This window comes from Pinus tabuliformis, chromosome 7, assembly GCF_031772625.1.
Source record: "Pinus tabuliformis cultivar Carrire ecotype Pingquan chromosome 7, CPIR1, whole genome shotgun sequence".
In the NCBI taxonomy this organism is placed as follows: domain Eukaryota; kingdom Viridiplantae; phylum Streptophyta; class Pinopsida; order Pinales; family Pinaceae; genus Pinus; species Pinus tabuliformis.
Window position 1 is genome coordinate 1,293,878,918 of NC_142293.1, and position 27,626 is coordinate 1,293,906,543.

At 34.6% G+C, this 27,626-nt stretch overlaps 2 pseudogenes across 1 annotated transcript; both read left to right on the top strand.

The window, feature by feature from the left end:
• The first annotated feature begins 6,538 nt into the window (after positions 1 to 6,538).
• LOC149252239 (cytochrome P450 750A1 pseudogene) lies at positions 6,539 to 7,768 on the top strand (annotated as a pseudogene). Its single transcript, XR_016265451.1, has 2 exons — positions 6,539 to 7,480; positions 7,595 to 7,768. The product of XR_016265451.1 is annotated as a cytochrome P450 750A1 pseudogene (transcript).
• Positions 7,769 to 7,830: 62 nt separating this feature from the next.
• Positions 7,831 to 8,193, top strand: LOC149252240 (cytochrome P450 750A1 pseudogene; annotated as a pseudogene).
• Positions 8,194 to 27,626: the final 19,433 nt, after the last annotated feature.

Below are 27,626 nucleotides of genomic sequence, written 5' to 3' on the forward strand. Positions count from 1 at the left end.
TTTGTTTACTATGGGACCCACAAAATTTGGGGCTAAGACTCAGGAAAAGGAAGGCCGGAAATCGTTTTGACGATGGGCGTGGGGGCCACACTCACTTGAAATATGCATTACCTTAGAAGGGAGGTTTCTCAACCATTACCCCTTTCACCTGACTATCACAAGATGTTTATCCAAAGAATTAAATGGAGTATAAGACACCTATTTACCCATATATTAACCCATTTACATTTACATTTGAAAATTTACATTCATCCACTTTGACCTTTTGACTTTTACAAAATTCAAACTAGAAACTCTAAAAAATTACACAGTGAAAATTTTAATTAAAATCTCAAAAAATTGCAAAAGTGTAGCGCCGAGTTTGAGGCCATGTTTAGGTGCCTTTCTGAAGTCAATACGAAATATGAAAGAACGGTAAACTATAACTGTCTGTCTAGTTTCCATAACATCTTGAATTTTCTAAAATGACCCATGGGAAGGCCTCCAAAAACTCATTCTCCCGATATGTCTCGAGAAGGGTCGCACCAAGCCCAGAATGGTAGCACGAGCTAGCAAAAGGGTCCAATTTGTGCAATTTTATTCCTTCTTTGATAGTGGTGTGCCATGTGCCTCAACCTTTGATTGCCCATGTTAGCCTTGTCAAGAAGCTTCTCTAGATGGCCATTGACTTTTCCTTAGCCAATATTCCCTGTCTTCATTGATTTCCATAGAAATTCTATCTTCAATACTCAAATACTCGTTCAGTATGTTCTGGTCTCTTTCTTTTTGTAATTCCCTTTTGGGATTTCGAAATACTTATTACATATAAAAACATAAAATTACATTTGAAATCAAAATTTATTGAAGAAACTTACCTATTACCACTCCTCCTTTGTCGGATTTTATGCATGAATTGATAATTTTAGTGACCTTGAATCCCTAATGACCTAATCGAGACACTGAACTGAATGAAATCTTGATGGTGATGACTGAAATGATGATGATAGTCTCTTAATGATGTTACACTTAGCTGAGTGATGAAAGTGAGCAGCATGTGAAATTCTTGAGAGAGTAGAAATAACCCTAAACACACTAACTTGTGACCAAATTTTATTTTGAAAACCTAGTGACATGATAAAATTTGACTTTGAGACCCCTAAGAAAACATGGTAAAAGCATATTTGATCATTAGTGACGGGACGAACTCAATGAAACTAACAAGGGGGAGGGATTCCAATGGGGTTCTTAGAGACCTCGTGCTCTGGTGTACGAGTGGGATGAGAATCCACAGGTAGAGGCGAGGTGGACTCAGTACAAGAAGCCTATAGTTCGCAAAGCACTTGAAGTGTGTCACGAAAATATTCGAGACGGGAACAATATGTTCATAATTGTCATAGAAAGGATAGGGGTGATATGTGCATAATTATCAATTCTTCTTGGCTCTCTAGTAAGGTGGAATGGACCTCGAGAATGTTATAATCAGGGAAGGTGTCAGAGACCACATTCTTGACATGAGGGAGTTTAGGATAATTATTGGTGGCATGACCAACAACATCACATAAAGTGAATGGACGAATAGACTTTGGCAACTTAGGAGGAGCTAAACTTGTTGAGGGTGCATTGAGCTATGTAAACTTTGAAACGGAAACTATAAACTCAGAACGGGAACTCTGGCCAAAAAACCCAAAAAAAACATCAAAAACAGTGCTAAAAATGAAAATTATGTATACTGGAACGATGATTTTATTTTTTAGGGGTCAATTTTCAACATGTTTTAAAAATTGCAGTAACTACGAAATTTTCGTGCAAAATATAGCTTCAAAATGAAAGCGATGATACTGGAACAATGATTTATTTTTTTAGGGTGAATTTTCAAACTTCTTAAAAAATGCTAGAAAAACCAAATTTTTATGTGCCAAACAAAGTTGTTTATGAGGAAAAGAACACGTTAATGTTTTTGGTAGAATATCATTTTTCTTTCCTAAGTATAAATTCAACATGTTTTCAACCATAACATGCTAGATACAAAAGAAATTGAAATTTTTTCAACTATAAAATTAAAAAACCATGACATTATGAACAAATTACATCACTAAAAGAATTCAAAAGTCATTATTTGTATATTGAAAAAACATACATTATATCTCTAATTTAATATTGCATTGTAGATATTTTAAACAATAAAAATTACCATAAATAAGACATATGATCCCACAACATAAAATTGCCTCACAACTTCTCATTTAACACCATATGGAAATCATCAATTTTATTTCAAGATATGATGCATACATGAGTTATATAAACTGTCTTAAACAATTATTCAAAATCACTTATATTTTCTTGCACACCATCAGAATTCACATGTTCAGATGAGTGACTGGATGCTGACGAAGATGTTCCATATTCTTCTCTTTCATCAACTAGTGCCTCATCTGAGTCCACATGCATGCCCAACATTTAAGGTTGCAAAATTCTTCTAGATCTACGACTAGTTTCAGCAGACTCCCATCTCAACACTGTTCCTTCTGGTAACAACCTTTTTAGAATCTCTATCATCTTGAAGTGAAGAGTTCCTCTCTTTGTTAAATTGAAGTCATAAACAAATATGTCAACATTCTCTAATTTTAATATGTCTATGCGGCGGCGATTTATATTTGTACCCTTTCTACGCAACACGTTAACAAGTTATATGGTACTATGTGGTTTTAGATAAGGGATTTTTAGTCATGATTATAATGGGAATTGATTTGATTTCCAATATTATTTTACTTGAATAAGATTTTAATATATATATTTTTTTCTAAAGTTGTCAAACTAGTTGTTAAGAGTTCTTCTGATTAGTTAAGAGTCTAATTTTTTCAAACATAAAGAAATAAATGAATGATCCAATACTTTGGAGGCATCATCTAGAAGTGAAAGTACATTTTTTATGGGCCAATTACAAACTTTTTTTTTGGGTATTTTTTTTAAATAAAGTTAAAATTCACTGGTAGGAATTAATGATAATTATTTTTATTCTTCATTAATTGTTAAATCATTACAAATTTTAATACTATATAAATTAGATATATAAAAATGCTCAAGAAGAACTTTCATGCTACAACTGTAGTCACCAACTGAAATGCTTTCACCATGAACCCACACTCCGCCAACAGTTTAGTTGGCATATCATATTGTGTAATGCCCCTTCCTAGCATAATTTTCCCTTGATTTTATTATCACAAATTTGATAATTTTGTTTACTATGGGACCCACAAAATTTGGGGCTAAGACTCAGGAAAAGGGAGGCCGAAAATCGTTTTGACGATGGGCGTGGGGGGCACACTCACTTGAAATATGCATTACCTTAGAACGGAGGTTTCTCAACCATTTCCCCTTTCACCTGACTATCACAAGATATTTATCCAAAGAATTAAATGGAGGATAAGACACCTATTTACCCATATATTAACTCATTTACATTTACATTTGAACATTTACATTCATCCACTTTCACCTTTTGACTTTTACAAAATGCGAACTAGAAACTCTAAAAAATTACACAGTGAAAATTTTAATTAAAATCTCAAAAAATTGCAAAAGCGTAGCGCCCAGTTTGAGGCCATGTTTAGGTACCTTTCTGAAGTCAATATTGAAATATGAAAGAATGGTAAACTATAACTGTCTGTCTAGTTTCCATAACATCTCGAATTTTTTAAAATGACCCATGGGAAGGCCTCCAAAAACTCATTCTCCCGATGTGTCTCGAGAAGGGTCGCACCAAGCCCAGAATGCTAGCACCAGCTAGGAAAAGGGTCCAATTTGTGCAATTTTATTCCTTCTTTGGTAGTGGTGGGCCATGTGCCTCAACATTTGATTGTCCACGTTAGCCTTGTCAAGAAGCTTCTCTAGATGGCCATTGACTTTTCCTTAGCCAATATTCCCTATCTTCATTCATTTCCATAGAAATTCTATCTTCAATACTCAAATACTCGTTCATTAGGTTCTGGTATCTTTCTTTTTGTAATTCCCTTTTGGGATTTTGAAATACTTATTACATATAAAAACATAAAATTACATTTGAAATCAAAATTTATTGAAGAAACTTGCTTATTACCACTCCTCCTTTGTCGGATTTTATGCATGAATTGATAATTTTAGTGACCTTGAATCCCTAATGACCTAATCGAGACACTGAACTGAATGAAATCATGATGGTGATGACTGAAATGATGATGATAGTCTATTAATGATGTTACACTTAGCTGAGTGATGAAAGTGCGCAGCATGTGAAATTCTTGAGAGAGTAGAAATAACCCTAAACACACTAACCTATGACCAAATTTTATTTTGAAATCCTAGTGACATGATAAAATTTGACTTTGAGACCCCTAAGAAAACATGGTAAAAGCATATTTGATCATTAGTAACGAGAAGAACTCAATGAAACTAACAAGGGGGAGGGATTGCAATGGGGTTTTTAGAGACCTCGTGCTCTGGTGTACGAGTGGGATGAGAATCCACAGGTAGAGGTGAGGTGGACTCAATACGAGAAGCCTATAGTTATAGAGTTCAGGCTTATGTGATCCATATCAAGTTTATGAGAGATTTTTCGACGAAAATCACATGGAATACCATTTGTTGACGCGTTTCGAACCAACTAGTGTGGTTCATCGTCAGGACAAGTTGAAGAAACAGATCCAGCTTAGCATGATAAATAGTCTGAGCAGAGTCTCCAACGGCTAATTTTGACCTTAGGACCCAGGTCAAACCCTTATTTATTAATTTAATGTTATTATTATTATTATTATTATTATTATGCAAATAAGTTAAATTAGGTAAAATGGTTGGTTTTTAAAAGGGAATTTATTTATTTATTTAAATTAAAATATATATATATATATATATATATATATATATATATATATATATATATATATATATATATATATATATATATATATAATAGGTTAAATAATAGTTCGCAAAGCACTTGAAGTGTATCACGGAAATATTTGAGACGGGAACAATTATGAGAATGATGTTCATAATTATCACAGAAAGGATAGGGGTGATATGTGCATAATTATCAATTCTTCTTGGCACTCTAGTAAAGGTGGAATGGACCTCGAGAATGTTATAATCAGGGAAGGTGTCAGAGACCACATTCTTGACATGAGGGAGTTTACGATAATTATTGGTGGCATGACCAACAACATCACATAAAGTGAATGGAGGAATAGACTTTGGCAACTTAGGAGGAGCTAGACTTGTTGAGGGTGCATTGAGTTATGTAAACTTTGAAACGGGAATTATAAACTCAAAACACTCATCTCGTCATTATATCTCTATTATTAATATTATCGGCAATTTATACTTTGACATCTATAAAACGTTCAAAAATATTATCATATTAGAGTGAAAAAATATGGAAATTTGATTACAACAAACCAAATCCTACCCTTCTACTCAATATAACCATTCCAAAAACCATGAAACACAGATCACAACCATGGAAAATGGTATAATTTTTCAACTATATTGATAGACGATAAAATTTGCCAGAAATGTAAAATGCTTCCTGCCAAAACGACGTTGGTCAGTTTCCAATATTATTTTGGACAGCTCATGCATTATGACTTTGGCCTCCTTTTACATCGTTACATCGCTTTTTTTAGATATGGAATAAAAATAAACTCTTCCTTGAGACTCTTATCACTCTTATTATTTTATAAGGGTGTGAAGTTCATGGCTGCAATATCTATAAAGATACATGGAGGAGGATAGAGCACACCTTAAGGTAGTTCATAACCTAAAATAGCAAGATTAAATGTAACACTCCTTATCGTGTCCTCATGATTGAAGATAGTCTTTCCCCATTGAAAGCATGGCTATGACTAGGTATCTTGTATATAAGAAGAAGTTAAACATCATGGAAACAAAGAGGTTTCCTAAAATTACTTTCAACTCTAGCCAAAATCCCTACTTTCAGCTCAGGGATGTATTGACTTGGTTAAACCATTGCTAAATAAAAAAGGAGATAATTTTCCAAAATAAAAATAATATTAAAATTATTATTACTTCAAAATTTTAGGAGAAATAATGGACATGTGAGAAGGAAAAAAAAAAACTAAGATATTATAAAAAGATACCATCAAGATCAATTTTAAAAATTAAATTTCTGTTTTGTTTTAAATAATACTAAAAAAAAAGAATATTATTGAAATAAAAACAAATAATAAACCATTCTAAAAGCACCATCAATCCAAATAAACCAGGCTTTTAACTTTCATACCATAGGAAAATTTAATATAAAAAAATAATTTTTTTACTGTTTTTTAGCCTAAAAATAAAATATCGAAAAATTCTGAATAATCTAATATTTTCTTAAGATCCAATAAAATAGATTTGTGCATGGTTTTGAATTATTTGAAATTTATTTACCATTTGCTTCACGATTATTTGAAATTCACTTACCATTTACCTTCACGCATATTATCGGGATAAACTGAGCTTTGATAGACCTTATGGCGGCTATAAATACCATACGCTTCTGCCTTTCATTCAGCGTGTCAGTTACCAACGTGTGTCCGATATGGAATTTCATATTACACTGCCTGCTAATACAGCAGCTATTGTTGGTTTATTTCTGTGTTTATTTTTCATACTCTTATTGCATAAGAGAAGGATTAGGGCCAGATTGCCTCCAGGTCCCTTTCCATGGCCAATCGTCGGAAATCTCTTCCAACTGATCCCTCCTTCTCACCGTGCTCTTAAAGCCCTTGCTGATAAATATGGCCCCATTTTCTTTCTGCGCTTAGGCTCTGTCCATACCGTCGTCGTCTCTTCTTCTGACATAGCCAAAGACTTTCTCAAAACTCATGACTCGATTTTTGCCAGCCGACCTCCAAAAGCCGCTGGGAGATTAATGTTTTTCAACTCTAAAGATGTGGTGTTGGCTCCCTATGGAGATCACTGGAGGGAAATGAAGAAAATATGCGTGTTAGAACTGCTGAGTGCCAAAAGAATTGAGTCGTTCAAGGGTGTGCGAGAGGAAGAAGTATCTGCGATGATCCGTTCACTTTGGGAGGAGAGTGAGAGCGGAATAATGGGTGTGGATATTAGCAAGGCCCTTTCTACTCTCAACTCCAATATAATTTGGCGGATACTGGCGGGAAGGACATTTTCTGACGATGATTTGGGTGGCGATTTCAAAGGTTTCAAGGATTTGTTAGCAGACCTGATAACTGCGGTGGGGTCTTTTACCATCGGAGACTTTATTCCCTATTTGGATTGGCTTGATTCGCAAGGTATCAAGCGGAGCATGAAGAAAATCCATAAAACATTCAATGAGTTTGTGGAGAAAATAATAGACGACCGCGTTGCTCATCGCATGGCCGCGACTTCCAGTCACCAGAAAGACGAAGAGCCTCACGTCAAAGTTTTCGTGGATGTGCTGCTCGAGAAAGCTGAGGCCAACTCCAAAATCACAAGGGAGACTATCAAGGCTCTTGTGATGGTGTGTCTCTAGGCCCTGGGCCATTCTATTATCATTTTTTATCATCATTCGTTAGAACTTAAATCAATCAATTTTTAATGGGCAATGAGTGAGCTGCTGAGGCATCGTACGCAGGACATGTACGTAGCCGGGACGGACCCAACATCAATTACGTTAGAATGGGCAATGAGTGAGCTGCTGAGGCATCCACATGCCATGAAGAGATTGCAGCAAGAAATCGAAGATGTAGTGGGCAAACATCGCCAAGTGATTGAATCCGATGTAGTGAGGATGAAATGGTTCCGCTAGCCATTCCTCATCAATCTGTAGAGGCTGTTACAGCAGGCGGATACTCTATCCCTAAGAAAGCAATGTTGATTGTGAATGTGTGGGCTATAGGAAGGGATGTCAATGTGTGGGGGGCAGATGCTTCCGAATTCAAGCCTGAGAGATTCATGAAGGACGAACATGTGAATTCAGCAGATCAATCAGACTTCCGTATGATTCCGTTTGGGGCAGGAAGGAGAGGATGCCCAGGGGCCCCCATGGCTATTCCCACCATTGAACTCGCAGTGGCTCAGCTGATGCACACTTTTAACTGGAGAGTTGAAGGTGATCCGTCGCGGCTTGATATGACGGAAGTTTGTGGGCTCTCCATTCCAAGGCAAGTTCCGCTGCGTGCTTATCCAAGCTTGAGGGTAGGGTTTCCTCTATACTCCAGCGATGAAGCGTAGGAAGAGGCTAGGTACCGTGGGGCTTTATGTACAGTGGCTTCCCTATTTTCCCTAGTGGCTTTAATTTAGCTACCAATGCTTTCGCTACATGTTATTGTAGTTTAGTTTATGGTATTCTAATATTCGTAGCAATGCTTTCGCTACATGCTCTTGTAATTTAGTTTATGGTAATTACGTAACGTTGATTACTATGCTGATTTCGGTACCTTGCCTCATCATTGGTCAGTGGGATTCTTGACACAGAATTTAGATTGTTAATCATATAACCAGCAATAAGCAACTAAGCTGAAACAATAAATTTAACAATCACATTAAAGTTTCTTTATATGAAACGGGTACCAATATTAATTAAGGTTCATAATCATCCTCTAGTTCTAAATTTTTATAAATAATTCAATGAAAATAAAATAATGCAATTAATCGTGAAAGTATGCAACTAATTGTACATATTTCATGGGATTTTTTTTTGGGTTAAAATTATATATCTTTTTTATTTATTTGGTCGTAGAGTATTTTAATTAATTTTTAAAGGGAATTTTGTTAAAAATATATATTTTTTTAATTTTTTGGAAAAAATATATATAGGAGTAATATTGTTGAATTGAGGCTTTTGTGATCCATAACAATTTTTTAAGAAAAGTTTTGGCTTAAATCACATGTAGAAAACCTTTATCAACGTCTTTCGAACCGACTAGTGTGATTCATCAGGACAAGTTGAGTCACATCATGGCTGCAAGTTAAATAGGGAGAGCAGACCTTCCAATTCCAAACCCTAAGTGTGATCATTAACGGCTATATAAAATGACTAGATTATATAATAATAAAATAATGTTAATTATAGTCAAAGTAACCAATTTCCTTCTTAATAAATAATTCAATAATCTATATATTATAATATATTATATAATTGAATCGTATTCTATTTCCTTTTATTTATAAATTTGGTTATTAAATTAATTTATTCAATTCTTTTTAATTTATTTAATCATTTAAATTAAATAAGGATAACATATAATCAATCTTGGTCCAAGAAAGGGGTTACTTTATCATTTATTTTTATAAATTTTATTTGGTTATTAAGTTAATTTATTGAATTCTTTTTAATGAATTTAATCATTTAAATCCAAGAGGGAAAGTATACAGTCAATGTAGATGTTTTTTTTTTTTAATAGTGATTTAATCTAACTAATAATCAAATGGAATTAATAAATTATTATTAAACATTAATTTTTTTTTTTTCATTTATTTATTTATATATATGCATTTATTAAGGTGAGGGTAAAAAACATAATATCAAAATTATAAGTAAAGCCATCTAATGGACCTAGGATGTTAGAACAAGCCCGGATTGATAATATTAAGATATTAGTGATATGGTACTATTAAAAATATTAGAACAAGAGACAAAATTCTAAATACCACAAGGTCAAGAATAGGACAATTAACCAAAGGAGAAACCTAGGAGGATAGAAAAGTCAGGGCTCAACGGAGAAGGATACGGTATAATATGGGGAAATATGGGAAACAACGGCTGGAAGATCAGTAGTCATTGGATCCCTACCCTTTCTTCCTAGTCATGCTTTCCCCTTCCCCCGCCTCCTCCTTGTTTGACCTTTTCTAGCTTTCTAGGTTTCCCCGTATTTCCCCGTATTCTCCTTTCGTTAATTTATTTTATTAATTGTCCTATTCTTGACCTTCTTTTATTTAGAATTTTGTCTCTTGTTCTAATATTTTTAATCGTACCATATCAATAATATCATAATTGAAAGAAGGCCAAACAATCTCAATAGAGATGACGGCTGGAAGATCAGTAGTTGCTGGATCCCTACCCTTTCTTCCTAGTCATGCCTTCTCCTCCCCCCGCCTCCTCCCTTGTTTGAACTTTTCTAGCTTAGTAGTTGCTGGATCCCTGCCCTTTCTTCCTAGTCATGCCTTCCCCTTCCCCCCTCCTCCCTTGTTTGACCTTTTCTAGTATTTCTCTGTATTATCCCTTATCCTTCTCCGTTGAGCCCTAACTTTTCTATCCTCCTAGGTTTCTCCTTTCGTTAATTTATTTTATTAATTGTCCTATTCTTGACCTTCTTGTATTTAGAATTCTGTCTCTTGTTCTAATATTTTTAATAGTACCATATCAATAATATCTTAATATTGTCAATCTCGACGTGTTCTTACATCCCTAGGTCCATTAGATGGCTTTACTTATAATTTTGATATTATGTTTTTTACCTTCACCTTAATAAATGTATAAACAAAAAACCACCTAGATTGACTATATCCTTTCCCTATTGGATTTAAATGATTAAATTCATTAAAAAGAATTCAATAAATTAACTTAATATCCAAATAAAATTTAATAATAAAATGATAAAGTAACCCCTTTACTAGACCAAGATTGATTATATCTTATCCCTATTTAATTTAAATGATTAAGTAAATTAAAAAGAATTGAATAAATTATTTTAATAATGAAATTTATTAATAAAAGGAAATAGAATAAGATTCAATTATATAATATATTATAATATATAAATTATTGAATTATTTATTAAGAAGGAAATTGGTTACTTTCACTATAATTAACATTATAATATTATTATATAATCTAGTCGTTAATGGTCACACCTAGCCGTTTGGAAGATCTACTCTCCCTATTTAACTTGCAGCCATGATGTGACTCCTCAACTTGTCCTGACGATGAACCACACTAGTTGGTTCAAAACGAGTCGACAAAGGTTTTGTACATGTGATTTACGCCAAAACTCTTCTTAAAAAAGGAGTAATATCATTCATGCTTTTCAAACCACTAGTGTGGTTCATCTCGAGGACAAGATGATAAATCAAATCAATAGATGAAAAGAGCAACTAACTAGCTATTAGAAAAAACACCTAGTTTGTCTAAGAATAATTTTTATTTATTTATTTATTATTGTTTTTATTTTTATTTTTATTTTTATGTTTTAGGTTTTACCGAGATTAAAAAAAATTAGAATGCTACAATAAGAATATATATATATATATATATATATATATATATATATATATATGAATTTAGAATAACATCAAATTAAATATATTTATATTATAAAAAATAATATTACTATGGAGATACTCTTAGGGATTCGAATTTTAATAAATAAATGAACCAAGACACTAACATGTATATAATAAAAATAAAAATAAAAACAATAATAAATAAATAAATAATTATCTTTAGTTAAACTGGCTTTTTTTTCTAACGACTAGTTCATTACTTTCTTCATCTATTTATTTCATTGCATGGATCTGATTCATCATCTTGTCTTGAAGATGAACCACACTGGTTATGATTTTTTCTGAAAGATTTTGTTATTATTAATATATAACTTTTAACTTTTTGGATTTTAGAGATCTGTGGTTTGTGCTTTTTGAATTTTTGACCGGAGAATCCACAGTAATAGAATTTTTACAACAACGTTTCGAATCCCAAATAGGATCCATCATAAGGGTTAGAGAATCTTGAAGATGAACCACACTGGTTGGTTCGAAACACGTCGATGATATTACTCCTATATGATTTTTTCCGAAAGATTTTGTTATTATTAATATATATCTTTTTAACTTATTTCAGTTAGAGAATAAAATGTGAAAGGTATTCTATTAAGACATTTAATGGTAATTAAAAAATCTATTAACAAAAATCAAGTTAGATAATCAAGTCATAGATTAGGTGTGTGAATTATATCAATACTCACATTATGTAGCCAAAAAACACACGCATAACACACGCATATTATTGTAATTTAGTTTATGGTAATTACGTAACGTTGATTATTATGTTAACATGCTGATTTCGGTACCATGCCTTATGATTGGTGAGTAACGTTGATTATTATGTTAACATGCTGATTTCGGTACCATGCCTTATGATTGGTGAGTAACGTTGATTATTATGTTAACATGCTGATTTCGGTACCTTGCCTTATCCTGCGTGAGCTTGTTGGCCTAGAATTTGAATCGTTAATAATATAACCAGCAATCAGCGACTTCGCTTAAAAAAAAAAGAACAATTACATTAACGTTTTTTAATATGAAACGGACACCAATATTAATTAATGTTCATAAAAAAACTAAATTTTAATTAAAGTTCATAAGTACTAAATGTTTATAAATAATTTAAGAAAAATAAAATAATTCAATGAATAGTGAAAGTATATAAGTAATTTAATGTATTTTAATTAATTTTTTAAAGAAATGTTGTTAAAAATATATATCATTTTCATTTATTTACTGTATAGTAAATGGTGACATGGTGTTATGTTAAAGTATTTATTGGTGTAAAAGTCATTTATTGAAAAGTCTGCGGGGAGTCATGCTAAGGGCTAGTCATGCTAAGGACTCACTTGGCCCGAGCCAGATGACTTATATGCATCTAGGTAGTGTCTAATCAAGGCGTAGATTAGACATTACCTCATCACTCAATTGTTTTATTTTCTATTTCGTATTTAATTATTATTTAATATGATATATCACATAACGTGTAATATTTATATAAGTGAAATTGTCCATATTTTATATATGTTATCTAATTATTAACATATAATTATGTTGATTGGGCGTATTGTGAGTGGTTTGAAGGAATGATTGGGACCCTCCCTATCCATGTTCGATTCCTGCAAGTGGCACAATGAGCTTCTTTATAATGGCTTTAATTTTTGTTGTTAAAATTGAATAATCTTCTTCGTAAACATATTTTTAACCATCTAAAGATTTGTTAAAATTGTTAACTCATAAGTCTGAGTCATGAAAATTTGCATAATACAATTAATTAAAAAAATCAATAAACTAAATTCTTGATAAATTAAAAGCAACTTTTAAATAAAAGAAAAACTTGTCGAATTTTATGAAAGAAAAGTATAAAATAGTTAGAGTACCCTAAGGTATACCATTCACTCACATTTATTTATATTAATATTATTATTTTGTTGTGCACTTAGAAATTCAATTAGACACTACTATGTTATGAAGTATAATGTAAACCATAAAAATTGATGTTCAAATCTTTATAAATCAAACCAAAAAAAAAACTCTACACTTATACATAATTATAATCTAAAACATAACAAATATCATTAACTTAAATTTGGTTAAGTTAATTTTATTGTTTTACTATACCCTTATAAATGATCATTTATAAATAATGGTAATTTAAGACATCACATAAATGAACATAAATGGTTTCATGTTACTATCAAATATGTGAAAAGAGAAAATGTGGAAGTTCACACGAAAAATCTCGTCGACACCCTTGTTAGGCCCAAGAGAATATAATAATAATAAATAAATAAAATAGTAAATAATAAACTAGAGTTCTAAGTAAATAAATATAAATAAATATAATAAATAAATAAAATAATAAATAATAAACTAGACTTCTAAATAAATATATATAGAAACACTCTAAGGCCTAGAGTTATAAATAAATACATATAAAAACTCCGTAAGGCTAGAGTGTAGGAAACAGAAATTCCATAAGGTCGGAGCTTAGGAAATAGAAATATAGAAACGTTGTAAGGCGGGGGTGTAGGAAATATAAACTCAAACTCTATAAGGCAGGAGCATAGGAAATAGAAATATAGAAACTTTGTAAGAAATATAGAAACTCCTGAGGAAATAGAAACTTCGTAAAGCGCAAGGGTAGGAAATAGAAATATAGAAACTCCGTAAGGCGTAAGGCCTAGAGTTCTAAATAAATATATATAGAAATTATGAAAGTAGGATAACAATAAATAAATAAAATAGTAAATAATAAAATAGAGTTCTAAATAAATATATATAGAAACACCGTAAGGCTTAGAGTTCTAGATAAATATATATAGAAACTTTGTAAGGCGGGAGTGTAGGAAAGAGTAGCAGAAAAGATAGTAGTAAAAAAATTAACAATTTTCTAAATGCACTACACCACATAATAAACTAAGTTCTAAATAAATATATATAATAATAATAAATAAATAAAATAGTAAATAATGAACTAAAGTTCTAAATAAATATGTAGGAAAGAGTAGCATACATTACACCACATCTCATAGTATTTACCCAAATCATTTTTTTAAATAAAAACCATTGAAAGATTCAAGGTAACTTCCATCCAAATTTTATAAACACAAAATGTTTTCATGCATAACCATTAACGATAAAATGCAAAGCAACAACATAAAAAGAAAAGAAAAACAAAATTACTAAATCATATGTCATGGTCAAACAAATTCCAAAGTTCATATTCCATTCACTTTTATTATTTACTTTTCACTTGGTAAACCTCCCAACCTGTTTGATATAGTTGTTTAAATTGATGACTTTCTAGTCTACGTATCCGTCATGGTTTGATTGATTTTTGGATCAGTGAAGTTTGCACAGTATGTGTCAAACCCAACATTGGTACATGATACGAAGGAGGAGCTAAAGGGGCATTTTCTCTCCCACCATTGCAAGTAGCCCATGATTTCGCTTCCCTTTGTTAATATAAGCTTTTGAAATCTTCCTGGGTTATGAAAAATATGTGAGTGCATGGTTGTAACTACCACTCAACCACCAAGTTTGCTACTGCTTCCATCATTTGGAATATTGATTACTTACTATTTTAATTTTACCAAAGGGGCCATTTGAACTAGTTGCTCTAATAAGCCAACAATCACCTCAACTTTTTGGAGGTAATTGATAGAAAAACCCTAAAAATAAAAGACATTTCTCATTAATTTTCTAATACATTTTGGAGGCAATTGATAGGGAAACCCTTACCATCATGATCAAGGAACAACTCCTCCTCAACCGAAAACAATACTTTGCAGGGTTGTGTTGAAGCCCCGAAAATCGGGTCGACAATAAGGGGGATACCCACCCGGTCCGGACCTTGGTTGGCAGCTCCTTATCCGTTTGGTATAGGGGGTCCGACTGGGGATAATGGGACCAGTTTCCCAATCTAAGGGGTGTGTGTGTGTGTAGAGTTGGATGATGCTGATCTAAGAGTACTTAAAGCTAATTTAATTCAAACTTCTGAACTAACTTTATGCTATTGTAATCTAATGAGAAACAACACATCTAATCTACGCTAACCCGGGGTGTATTTCTTCTATTATGCTATCTAAAGAGATTTCGAACAATAACTGGTAATAAAGATCATTCAGTTATCATAAGAATAGAAATCAATTAAGATAAACCACTCTGCATAAAAAGTTAAGCAAAGCAGTTGTGAACAGCATCTCGCATAATAAGTTATTCATATATCAAACACAAATAAATGACTCCACCGTACAGAAATGCCAAATGGTAACCCACACATTCATGCATTAACATATAAACAACTGAAAATTGTATATCACTTTAAGAATATAAGCAGAAATGGTCAAGAGATAAAAGTACCATTTATGACTAGTTCCACTCATAAGCTTCAAGCAACAACGGTTTATCTCTACTTGTTCTAACATCTACTAAGAGTACAAAACTGCAACATCAGTAGCAGATATCAAATGCAAATATTGATAAATTTCGATCCAACAATTCATCAAAAACCCCCTCCAAGCGTGCAAAAGTGCATGTTCTGAGGACAAGTTTTTTGACAAATTTCTGGACCCTTCTCCAAATGCCTGAGAAGGGTTTAAATACTGCTAACTAATTAATCTTAATTACATAAATTTAGGACATGGTTTTAAATGACTGCCCTTCTACTAAAGCAAAATTATTTCTAAAAATTGAATCTAATTCCTAACCGTTTCTGTATTTGCTCCTTAGTGCTGTAAGCATGCAACATTCGCCTGGGAAGAGTCGGCTGGTCGTCTTCTCCTTTCGTTTGAGCTACGAAAATAGAAATAACAAGCTCTCGCACCACTTTCTAGCAAATTAGAAGATATTTTCGAAAATCTTCCTTCTGGCTTGGTGTATCCACTGTGTGTATACTTGGTAATAACCCAAATTTCTCTCAAACTGATTCTGCTTTTGCTATTTTGGTTTCTGGCCTTGCGAATGACTGAATAAGTTAGGGACTTTGCTCTCTGAACACTTTTTTGTATTAAAAACTTCCTCCGTTCTTTGTTCCGGACTTTTCTGGTGTGTTTTCCCTCTTTAGCGCCTTTTTCTTTTTGCTTTACCGGGAGTAAGCTTCAGGATATTTTGCAAACATGCTGCTTTTGTGCGCCTTTGATTCTGAGTTTTGGATGGCCTATTGACATCAGTATCTATTGAGTGATACTCTGGAGTCTGTGGTCCTGTTGCATTCGGCATCCTTTTGTGAAGGCATCTCTTCTCTGTTCTCCGAGCATCGACGCTTTCCCCTTTTCCTTAGATGTTTCCTGCACATTGCTTTATGTTATTTGTTGTCTTACAATTTACGCAAAGGAAAAAAGTAAAATGATGAAAATATTGACATGAAATCTTGAAGCTCTAATGAATGCATAATCATGACAGCCATAATGAACTGACTCTTCGAAAAACACAACGCAATCCTTCCTGGATACTTTGGCGTACAATCATTAATTTCCTTTAAGGTGCGCGCCCAATTTTGGTCTACAGACAGCTTTCCTTGAATATTGTGCCGAGGAAATTTTGCGATGGGTGATTTCTGCGACTTGCATCGCAGTATCAAGGATTGCGTCATCAAGATGTGTCATTGCAGGAATTTGACGATCGCATTCATCGCAGATCACAACATCGCAGATCGCAAATCGCAAATCGCGCTTAGTCATCCAGTCATTATGTGTTTCTTATGTGATGTTGCGATATGCGACGTCGCATATTGGCCGTCAAAGATTCCTTAAGTTTTTTCATTTAAGAGTGCTTCATAATATATGCGATGCGATGAATTTCGCGTCGCTTCTTCGCAGCTTATTATGCGCATAGGAAAACGTTTCACTCTCTTCTCGCGATGCGATATAGCTTTTAGGGAGTCAAAATACAAAAATTTTGATAAAATGTTTTTTTTGGATTTTTATTAAGGGTCCCCATTTGCTTGGTGTTATTGCTAATACCAAACAAAGAGGGGGGTTGTTGGTGGCCACAACAATGGCGATTCACTGTGAAGAACCAGTTATCTCTGCTTTTCTATTGAATTTTAACTTCCAAAGCAGAAAAATTTTCATACGTCTAAATTTTGTTATGGACAGGTAGAGTACATTACGCCCTATCCTATCAATGATATTTTGTCTCAACCTTTTCATATTCCAATTGTTTGTTTCCTCAGGCTTAGTCCTTGTATTCACATCAGACATTACATGGTCTTTTAAAGAAAAAATAAGGTCTTCTTTCCGTGCTGGCTTTTAAAATATGCTCATTTGTTGTAGGTAGAGCCTCTGCTGCCCGCAACCATCCATAGCCTCGACAGGATTACCTGTTACCCAGCAATGATCCTTTATCCTGCTTAAGGCTATTTACAACTTTTCAGAGAAAAACCCATTTTGACGCTTTTTCCTTTTTTATTTTCTAAAGAACAATGTCTTGGTTTGGTGGCCAAATTATGACACAGTCATTCACTTGATTTACACTTTTGCCTAACAAGCTGGCTCGTGATGAGACCCCTTGTCTTTTGATTGCAACAATCTTGAGTCGTTGCCCTGTTTTGGTGGACAGTATTGGCAAAGTCAGCAAGTTATAATATCTGTGATCATGATAAGTCGGCTCGTGATGAGACCTCTTATTCTTTGAGATACTGTGTTTTCTCGGATTGTTTCTCTGAATGCTGCGATTTCCTTTAGCACGGAGGAAGTCATTGTTTTTCCTTAAGAAAGCTCTGGACGAAAATAATAGAGTTTGAAAATAGCAGTTTTACAGAGAATATTTATTTTATTATTGATACCTTTCATTGTGCTGATATAAAACAATTTTTTATTTTTTTTACCAGAGGTTGCTTTCATCAAAGTTTTTTAAGTTGAGACTAGTATCATATCTAGGCTAAAGCTAACTCTACCTGTCAATAATAAAGATCAGATTTTTCAAAAAAAATTGCTACTTTTACAAGCGAAAAAGCTCAAAATCTGATAGACAATTGGTGTCTTTTTCATGAACCCCTTTAGTAACCATCTACAACTGGTTTTATTTATAAGAAAGAGAAAAACAGATAAAAACGAAAACTATCCTACAAAATAGAATAGTGATCTTCTATGGAAAACATTTTTTAAGGTTTTGTCCATTAACAGGCAAAGAATCCCTTCGACCTACTAAATCCTACTAAATCCTGCAACACAAACGTTGATGGGCCTATGACTTCTACAATCTGAAAAGGACCAAGCCACATATTTTGAAATTTTGTATGTTTGCCCTTTTCTTCATGAGCCTTATCCCATTTCAAAACTAAATCTCCCATCTGAAAATTCTTTCTGGTCATTATGCTTGAGTCAAAAGAGGATTCTATCAGCGCTTGGTGATGAGCATGGGTTTTCTTAGCTTGTTCTCGTCGTTCTTCTAATTTAATTGTTTCCATTTGTCTTAGTTGTATGGAGGAAGTAGATACCTCATCGATGTGTTGTACTAAAGACAAAGAGGGGATGATTAAGTGAGTTGGAAGCAAGGAAAATTTTAAGGATGGAAAATTTTCTTGAAGTTTAAAAACATTGGCGAATCTCACTAATCCCTAATATGCAAACTATAAAATGTTTATTGATATATTTGTAAAATTATTCAAATTTATAATGATTTTATATATAATCTCTATATAATTTTGGCGATTTTTAAGGTAAAATAATTTTATATTCTAAAATTTGGGCGAATTGTGTTTTATAAAAAAATTAAATTGACGAATATTTTTTATGGAAAAATCATGGAAAATTAGCCCACTGGGCGAACATTAGCCCCTAAAATTTTCCCTAGTTGGAAGAACCACTTCTTTCCCATAAACTAAATTAAAGGGAGAAGTGTCGATTGAAGCTTTCTTCGTTATCCTATCTGCACATAAAGCATTTACCAATGCTTTGTGCCAATTCTTTTGGTTCTGGTCAACTGTTCTTTTAAGAATCCTGATCAAGTTTTTATTTGTCGATTCAGCCAATCCATTACCTTGCGAATAGTAGTTGGCCGAATATTTCAGCTTGAACCCTCTTTTAAGTGCAAACTCAGTCATTGTATTTCCAGAAAAGTACGAGGCATTATCAAACATTAAGGCCGTTGGCAATCCAAACCTAGTGATTATAAATTGATCTACGAATTCAATAATGTTTTCAGAATTAGCTGTCTTGAGAGGAACTGCTTCTACCCATTTAGTAAAATAATCTGTTGCTGTGAGGATGTACCTATGCTGCTTAGAAGAGTGAGGAACGATCTCACCTATTATGTCCAAGCCCCACTTACTGAATGGTTGTTCGATGTTTACCGGCTGTAGTGGCATGGATGGTTTCTTTTGTCTCCCTGCAGCATTCTAGCAGACTTGGCATTTCCTCACGTAACTGTGTGAGTCTTTGAATAGCGTGGGCCAATAATAGCATAGTGTCCGCTTGCTGGTCCATCGTGGAGTTCCTACAAAACCTTTTCGGCTTCAGTTTTCTCAAGACACCTAAGGAGCACAGAATCATAATTCCTTTTAAACAGAAAATCATTTATGAGCTGGTATTGTTTAGCTTTCAATATCAGAGCTCTTTTCTTGGTGTGATCCAGGTGTGATGGAGCATACCCGTTCTTAAGATAATAAATGGTGTCAGCATATAATGATTCTGCATCGTTTAGGCTTACCTCATATGTCTGTACCTCTTCACATGGATTCTCAGGAATTTGCGATGCTCCAGCCAACATTTTGCAGAAGCCTTGACCTCTTACAATTCTTGCTGGTTTGATCTCAAGATCATATTCTTGTAAAGCGGTGATCCAATTTGCTCTTTTCTCACCCACATCCTTCTGTATTAGAAGATTTCTTACCGCTGGAAACGGTACTATGACCTTAGTATGGGCTTTATGTAAGAAAGGTCTGGAATATTTGATCACTTTGAAAATAGCATATGCCTGTTTCTCCACGTCTGAATAGTTAAGTTCAGCACCTTGTAAATTCGAGCTAAAAAATGCGATTGGGGCTTCCGCTTTCTCTTGATTTGCTTGAGTTAGAATCACGGCATATGATTCTTCTGAGGCAAATGTGTATAAGATAAAAGATTCTGAAAAACTCGGGGTTGCTAAAGATGGAGCGTTAATGATAGCTTGTTTGATCAGGTTGAATGCTTCATGCTCATCTTGACGCCATTTAAAATTTGAATTCTTTTTAATCATGTTTTGCAAAGGAGAAACAATCCGTGAAAAATCTGGGACAAATCTCCTCACAAAATTGATTTGACCAAGGAAATATTGAATGGCTTTTTTGTTATGAGGTATGGATATTTCAGAAATTTCTTTGGTTCTGTCAGGCTCAATGTGAATACCAGATTTTGACACTATGAATCCTAGAAGTTTTCCTTCACTTAATGCGAAAAAAGATTTCTTTGGGTTAAGTGAAATCCCATACCTTAAGCATCTTTGAAAGATTTGTTTCAAGTCTTTGAGATGGTCGCTTCGCTTCTTGGAGTATACTGTTATATCATCCAGGTAAATCACTACAGATTTATTGACTAAACCCTTGAATGCGATGTCCATGGCTCTCTGAAATGTAGCGTCGGCATTGATCAAACCAAATGGCATCTTCCGATATGCGTATGTGCCCCATTTAGTTCGGAATGTGGTTTTTAACTGATCATCGGGATGTACCAGCACCTGATTGTATCCTGAAAATCCATCCAAAAAAGACATTAATTCTGAGCCTGCTACTACCTGTAATATCTGATCCATAGGTGGGAGGGGAAAATTGTCTTTTTGACAGGCTTTGTTGAGATTCTGAAAATCGATACAGATTCTAATATCTCCGTTTTTCTTTCTAACGGGTACCATATTGGAGACCCATTTGGAATTTCTGACGGGGAAAATTATTCTGGCTCTTAATAACTTATTTAGCTCAGTTTTTATCTGATTTTCTAAATTGGGGTGAATTTTTCTGAGTTTCTGTTGGACAGGTTTTTCATTGTCAATCATAGGGATAGTATGTTGGATGATAGAAGTGTCGTATGTCTTCCGCTCATCGTAATTCCGAGCAAAAACATTTTTCTATTGTCTCAAAAGACGGATATACGCTAATTTTTCTTCAGGGGCTAGGCTGTGGCCTAGATTAACGTTTTGTGGTTTATCATCGGTTCCTAGGTTTACTAATTCGTAATTCAGAGTTGAGCTGTAGAGCTTAGAATTGGTAGACCTTTTAAACTGACTTTTCAAATCATATAAGTCTTCTAACTTAACCACCGATTTAGGTATAGCATTATCTGTGTTGTTTTGTTGTATTTGTCGATCATGATGGTCTTCGTCAATTATTTGATTGGAGTAGGATCCTTCAGAAGTGAGAAAATTTACAATGTCAGGATCGTCATTGAATACTCTACAGTTTGTAATGTTGTCAGGAATGGATGGTCTAAAGATTAATTCTATTGAGAATCTATTTGGACTAAAATCTTCGGAGGGAAGAAGTCTAGAGGCTACGTTAGCTAACAGGTCTGCGCTCGCATTTTGGAGTCTTGGGATTGACGAAATATTGAATGCTATGAAATGTGCAGTCAGATCTTGTACTAAAGATTGATAGTGTTTCAAATGACCTAATAGGCAATGTATGGTGTTACATACCTGTTTGACGACAATCTCAGAGTCTCCAAAGACTTGAAGGTACTTAACGTTCAACCCGATTGCTTTGTATAGGACTTGCACCAAGGCCTCGTATTCCGCTGTATTGTTTGTGCAATTGAATTGAAGTTTGCACGTAAGCATGGTCTTATTTCCTTCTGGGCTAATCAGGATGCATCATGTTCCTGCTCCTTCGTTAGATTTAGAGCCATCAAAATATAATTTCCAAAACAAAGATGTATTTACAGGTTTATCTAAAAAATTAACACACTTTGAATCATTAGTTTGGGAAAAAATTTCGACTTGGGACAAAACTAAATTTTCTAAGTAAGGTGAGGTATGAGCATTGAAATTTCCGAGGAAAGAATCTACCGAGTAATTGCCTATGATACTGTTGTTGTATGCTATTTCTTCATTTTCTCCCTCCAATTCCGTTACTATGTACTTCTGGTCTAACTCTCGTTCAACCTTTATTTGATTCGGTTTACCATTGTAGGGTAACCACATGTGCGACCAGTCGGTTGAGAAGTAGCCATTGAGTTTTTCGGACCAATCCCTGCTAAGAATCAAACCATAGAATTCTGGGATATCAGCTACTAGAATGTCAATAACCTGACATACCTTCGGGTTAGACGACAATCTTATGGTCACTTGATTAAGTTCACCAATCACTTCGACCTGAGATCGATCAAGCTGAACTATGCGCACTGCGGATTTTTGTGGTTGAACATTCAACTTGGCACATATTGATCTGGGTAAAATATTCGTTGAGGCACCAGAATCTACCAAACAATTGTGCACATTTTTATTGAAAATTTCATCAGTGAGAAGAAAAAGGGGAGTGTGAGACCTTGATCTTCCTCCAATCAAAGCGATGTCATTTGGATCAACCTTATTGATCGTGTTGGTTGGAGGTCTTCCCATGTTGTGGGAAGCTACAACTATAGGCAAAGATGTAGTAGGCACGACATGTAATTCTTTCATCATTATCTTCTGTTAATGTTTCAATTTGCTCAATTCATAAAGAGTGATATTAGCCCTAGTCTTTTTCATTTCATCAATAATATTGTACTCCATTTCATCCGACACAATCAGTGTTCTTGATGGAGGTGTTTGGTATGATTGGACTGGGCTAGATTGAGTCGCTTTAGCGGTAGTTTTCTTTGTTGCGACTTTATCTTTTGCTGCAGGGCTTGCGCCCTTCTGCTTGGGGGTAGTTTGGGGAGGATCAAGTTGATTTTTGCTTCGTGTGCTAACAGGAAATGCTTCTTGATCTTCTTCTTGCGGGAGGATGAAATCCCACATTCCTTGTAGTTCCACAAATTCTTCGTCATCGGTCTGCCCTTCAGTGGTATTCTCTTCTTCTTCTTCTTCTTCGGATTCGACGTTTGAGATAGTGTTCGGTGGTTTCACATCCATTAAAGGACTTCTTTTAAAAGTTTTGTAGGGCTTTTTTGAAGAAGTTTCTGCTAGTTGTTTTTTTATGTAAATCATCTCATTGGACATGCTTTTTAACACTTTTTGTAATCCTTCCAAATCGAAAGGGTCTTTCATTCGTTTCTTCTTGGGGTCTTCCTTGAAGGAGATTTTCTTAGATTTGCATTCCTCTATCGCAGATCTTTTTTCCAGGGCTACTACACATTTCTCTACTACTATCACCTATGTCAAGTTTTCAACTAAGGTTGTCTTATTTGCCCTATCCACGAAGATTGCCAAGTTTGATGGTAAGGCCATAATATACCATTCACATCTTACTTCTTCGCTGGGTTGGGAAGCAGCGGGAATTTTGTTGAGGATTTTATTGAACCGTAAATTGAAATCTTTGATGGGTTCTCTAACCTCGGCTTTAAGATTGGATAGGTCATTGATTAACGTCGCCGTTGATCTGTCATCCCCAAACTTGGTAAGGAATTGACTTTGAAAAATGTCCCAACTTGTGATAGACCCGGAAGCTAATGAAAAGTACCATGATCCAGCTGTTCCTTGCATTGTATAGGCAAAAATCCGGATGACACCATCCTCGTTGGTAACTCCGTTGAGATTGACAGAAAGCTTGAAATTATTAATATGATCTCCAGCTAGCATGCCTGCTTCTGGATTGAATTTGGGTAGCCATTTCTCAGCATGGGCCGGTATTTGGCTCAGGGGTGGAGGCATTAAAATTGCCCCATGATTGTTCCATGGAGACTGGGCCATCATGGAGCTACTAGTAAATGAAAGTGCAGAGGATGATCCCTGAGGCTAGGAATATGAAGATACTATGATCTTTGATGATTGAAGAGGAGGGATTGTGGAAGATGGATGAGTGGTTTGGAATGAAGATGTGGGTGGCTGACTCCGCGGTGAGGGAGTTGAAATGGACAACGTAGATGAAAGAGTCTCACTGTCAGACTCTGGTGGTGTTTTCCTTGCTCTTTTCCTAGTGGGGAGAGGGAATTCAGTTGGCTGGATGCCAAATTTTTCACTCTTTAATCTGGTCAGGGGATGAGCAGGATTTTACTCCGAAGTCACGCTGGTTTGAGATTTATCAGACCTCTGTGTAAAAATAGAAAATCCCTGGAGTTTGCGAATTAGAGTTTGAACTTCAGGGGGTTCAATGGTAAATTGGTTTGAAATATTAGGGTATGTAGCAGCGGTTGATACTTGAGCGACTTCTGACTCTGGATTTAAACGTACTCGGGAAGTCGGGGGAGTTGATGAGGGCGATTTACTCTCAGAATGGTATTTAGATTTTTATTTAGGTTCCATTCATAGTTCGAGCCCTCCTTCTAGCGCCAAATATGTTGAAGCCCTGAAAATCGGGTCGACAACAAGGGGGATACCCACCCGGTCCGGACCTTGGTTGGCAGCTCCTTATCCGTATGGTATAGCGGGTCCGACTGGGGATAATGGGACCAGTTTCCCAATCTAAGGGGTGTGTGTGCGTGGAGTTGGATGATGTTGATCTAGGAGTACTTAAAGCTAATTTAATTCAAACTTCTGAACTAACTTTATGCTATTGTAATCTAATGAGAAACAACACATCTAATCTATGCTAACCCGGGGTGTATTTCTTCTATTATGCGATCTAAAGAGATTTCGAACAATAACTGGTAATAAAGATCATTCAGTTATCATAAGAATAGAAATCAATTAAGATAAACCACTCTGCATAAAAAGTTAAGCAAAACAGTTGTGAACAGCATATCGCATAACAAGTTATTCATATATCAAACACAAATAAATGACTCCACCATACAGAAGTGCCAAATGGTAACCCACACATTCATGCATTAACATATAAACAACTAAAAACTGTATATCACTTTAAGAATATAAGCAGAAATGGTCAAGAGATAAAAGTACCATTTATGACTGGTTCCACTCATAAGCTTCAACCAACAACGATTTATCTCTACTTCTTCTAACATCTACTAAGAGTACAAAAGTGCAACATCAGTAGTAGATATCAAATGCAAATATTGATAAATCTCGATCAAACCATTCATCAAAAACCCCCTCCGAGGGTGCAAAAGTGCATGTTCTGAGGACAAGTTTTTTGACAAATTTCTTGACCCTTCTCCAAATGCCTGAGAAGGGTTTAAATACTGCTAACTAATTAATCTTAATTACATAAATTTAGGACATGGTTTTAAATGACCGCCCTTCTACTAAAGCAAAATTATTTATAAAAATTGAATCTAATTCCTAACCGTTTCTGTATTTTCTCCTTAGTGTTGTAAGCATGCAACATTCGCCTGGGAAGAGTCGGCTGGTCATCTTCTCCTTTCGTTTGAGCTACGAAAATAGAAATAACAAGCGCTGGCACCACTTTCTGGCAAATTAGAAGATATTTTCGAAAATCTTCCTTCTAGCTTGGTGTATCCATTGTGTGTATACTTGGTAATCACCCAAATTTCTCTTAAACTGATTCTGCTTTTTCTATTTCGGTTTCCGACCTTGCAAATGACTGAATAAGTCAGGGACTTTGCTCTCTGAAAATTTTTTTGTATTAAGTTAGGGACATGTTGCTTTTGTGCGCCTTTGATTCTAAGTTTTGGATGGCCTATTGACATCAGTATCTGTTGAGTGATACTATGGAGTCTGTGGTCCTGTTGCATTCGGCATCCTTTTGTGAAGGCATCTCTTCTCTGTTCTCCGAGCATCGACGCTTTCCCCTTTTCCTTAGATGTTTCCTGCACATTGCTTTATGTTATTTGTTGTCTTACAGTTTACGCAAAGGAAAAGAGTAAAATGATGAAAAGATTGACATGAAAGCTTTAAGCTCTAATGAATGCATAATCATGACACCCATAATGAACTGACTCTTCGAAAAACACAATGCAATCCTTCCTGGATACTTTGGCATACAATCATTAATTTCCTTTAAGGCGCGCGCCCAATTTTGGTCTACAGACAGCTTTCCTTGAATATTGTGCCGACGAAATTTTGCGATGGGTGATTTCTACGACTTGCATCGCAGTATCAAGGATCGCGTCATCAAGATGTGTCATCGCAGGAATTTGACGATCGCATTCATCGCAGATCGTAACATCGCAGATCGCAAATCAAAGATCGCAAATCGCAAATCACGCTTAGTCATCCAATCATTGTGTGTTGCTTATGCGATGTTGCGATATGCGACGTCGCATATCGGCCATCGGAGATTCCTTAAGTTTTTTCATTTAAGAGTGCTTCATAATATATGTGATGCGATGAATTTTGCGTCGCTTCTTCGCATCTTATTATGCGCATAGGAAAACGTTTCACTCTCTTCTCGTGATGCGATACAGCTTTTAGGGAGTCAAAATACAAAAATTTTGATAAAATGTTTTTATTTTTATTTTTATTAAGGGTCCCCATTTGCTTGGTGTTATTTCTAATACCAAACAAAGAGGGGGGTTGTTTGTGGCCACAACAGGTTGAAAAGGGGTTTTCTTTAACTGGAATCAACCTTACCGAACCTACATATCTACAATCACCGATTATAAATTAATTTATAGTGGTTGACATAAATGTATGTACACCAAAATAAATGTATGTACACCAAAATTACTGTGATTTTTCTTAGCTATTTAAAAAAAAATATTCATTATAAAAATACATTAAAAAAAAATCAGTTAAACTTCAAATTCTAGACTTGGTCTAATGCCATCTTTTTCTATTTTAATTGATGTAACAGAACTGCTTTTAGCTCTATTGTAGTTGATGTAACATAACTACTTTGTGTTATTGCTAATGTAAAAATTGGATTTTTCCTATCATTTTTATACATATGTAATAATGGACTGTGTTTTTCCTTCTGATGGTGTGGTTAGCTTCGGTATTTGGCGTTCAGCTCAGATGGAGATGATGCTTGTGCTAACAGGTTACCCTTACCCACATAGATAAGGAGTAATAGTATATCAGCTCTGACACCAATTGCAACAAAATATTTATTTGCATATTCCCTGAAAATTCTATTCCTGAATGAAATCTGGACAACCAATTATGAATGAGTCTTAGGCCCACTGGTCTCTGTATTATGAGTTTTAGCAATAGGATGTTCTATGAGAACGCAATCGGTGCATGGAGAGATGGTACATATTACAATAGGATTCATCTTGTTGTGCAGTATTTTCAATGTGAATCTGGCTTCACATAGCCTGAGATAATAGAAGACTTGAAGAAGCTAGTGAAAATAGATTCTCCATTTGGTTTTCTTTCAGTGTTTCTAAGAATGGGGAGGCACCCTTTTAATGCAGTATTGCTCATAGAAATTTTAAGCCATTTAAATATGTGGCATAGTGCTCAAGAAGTCTATTAAATAAGTT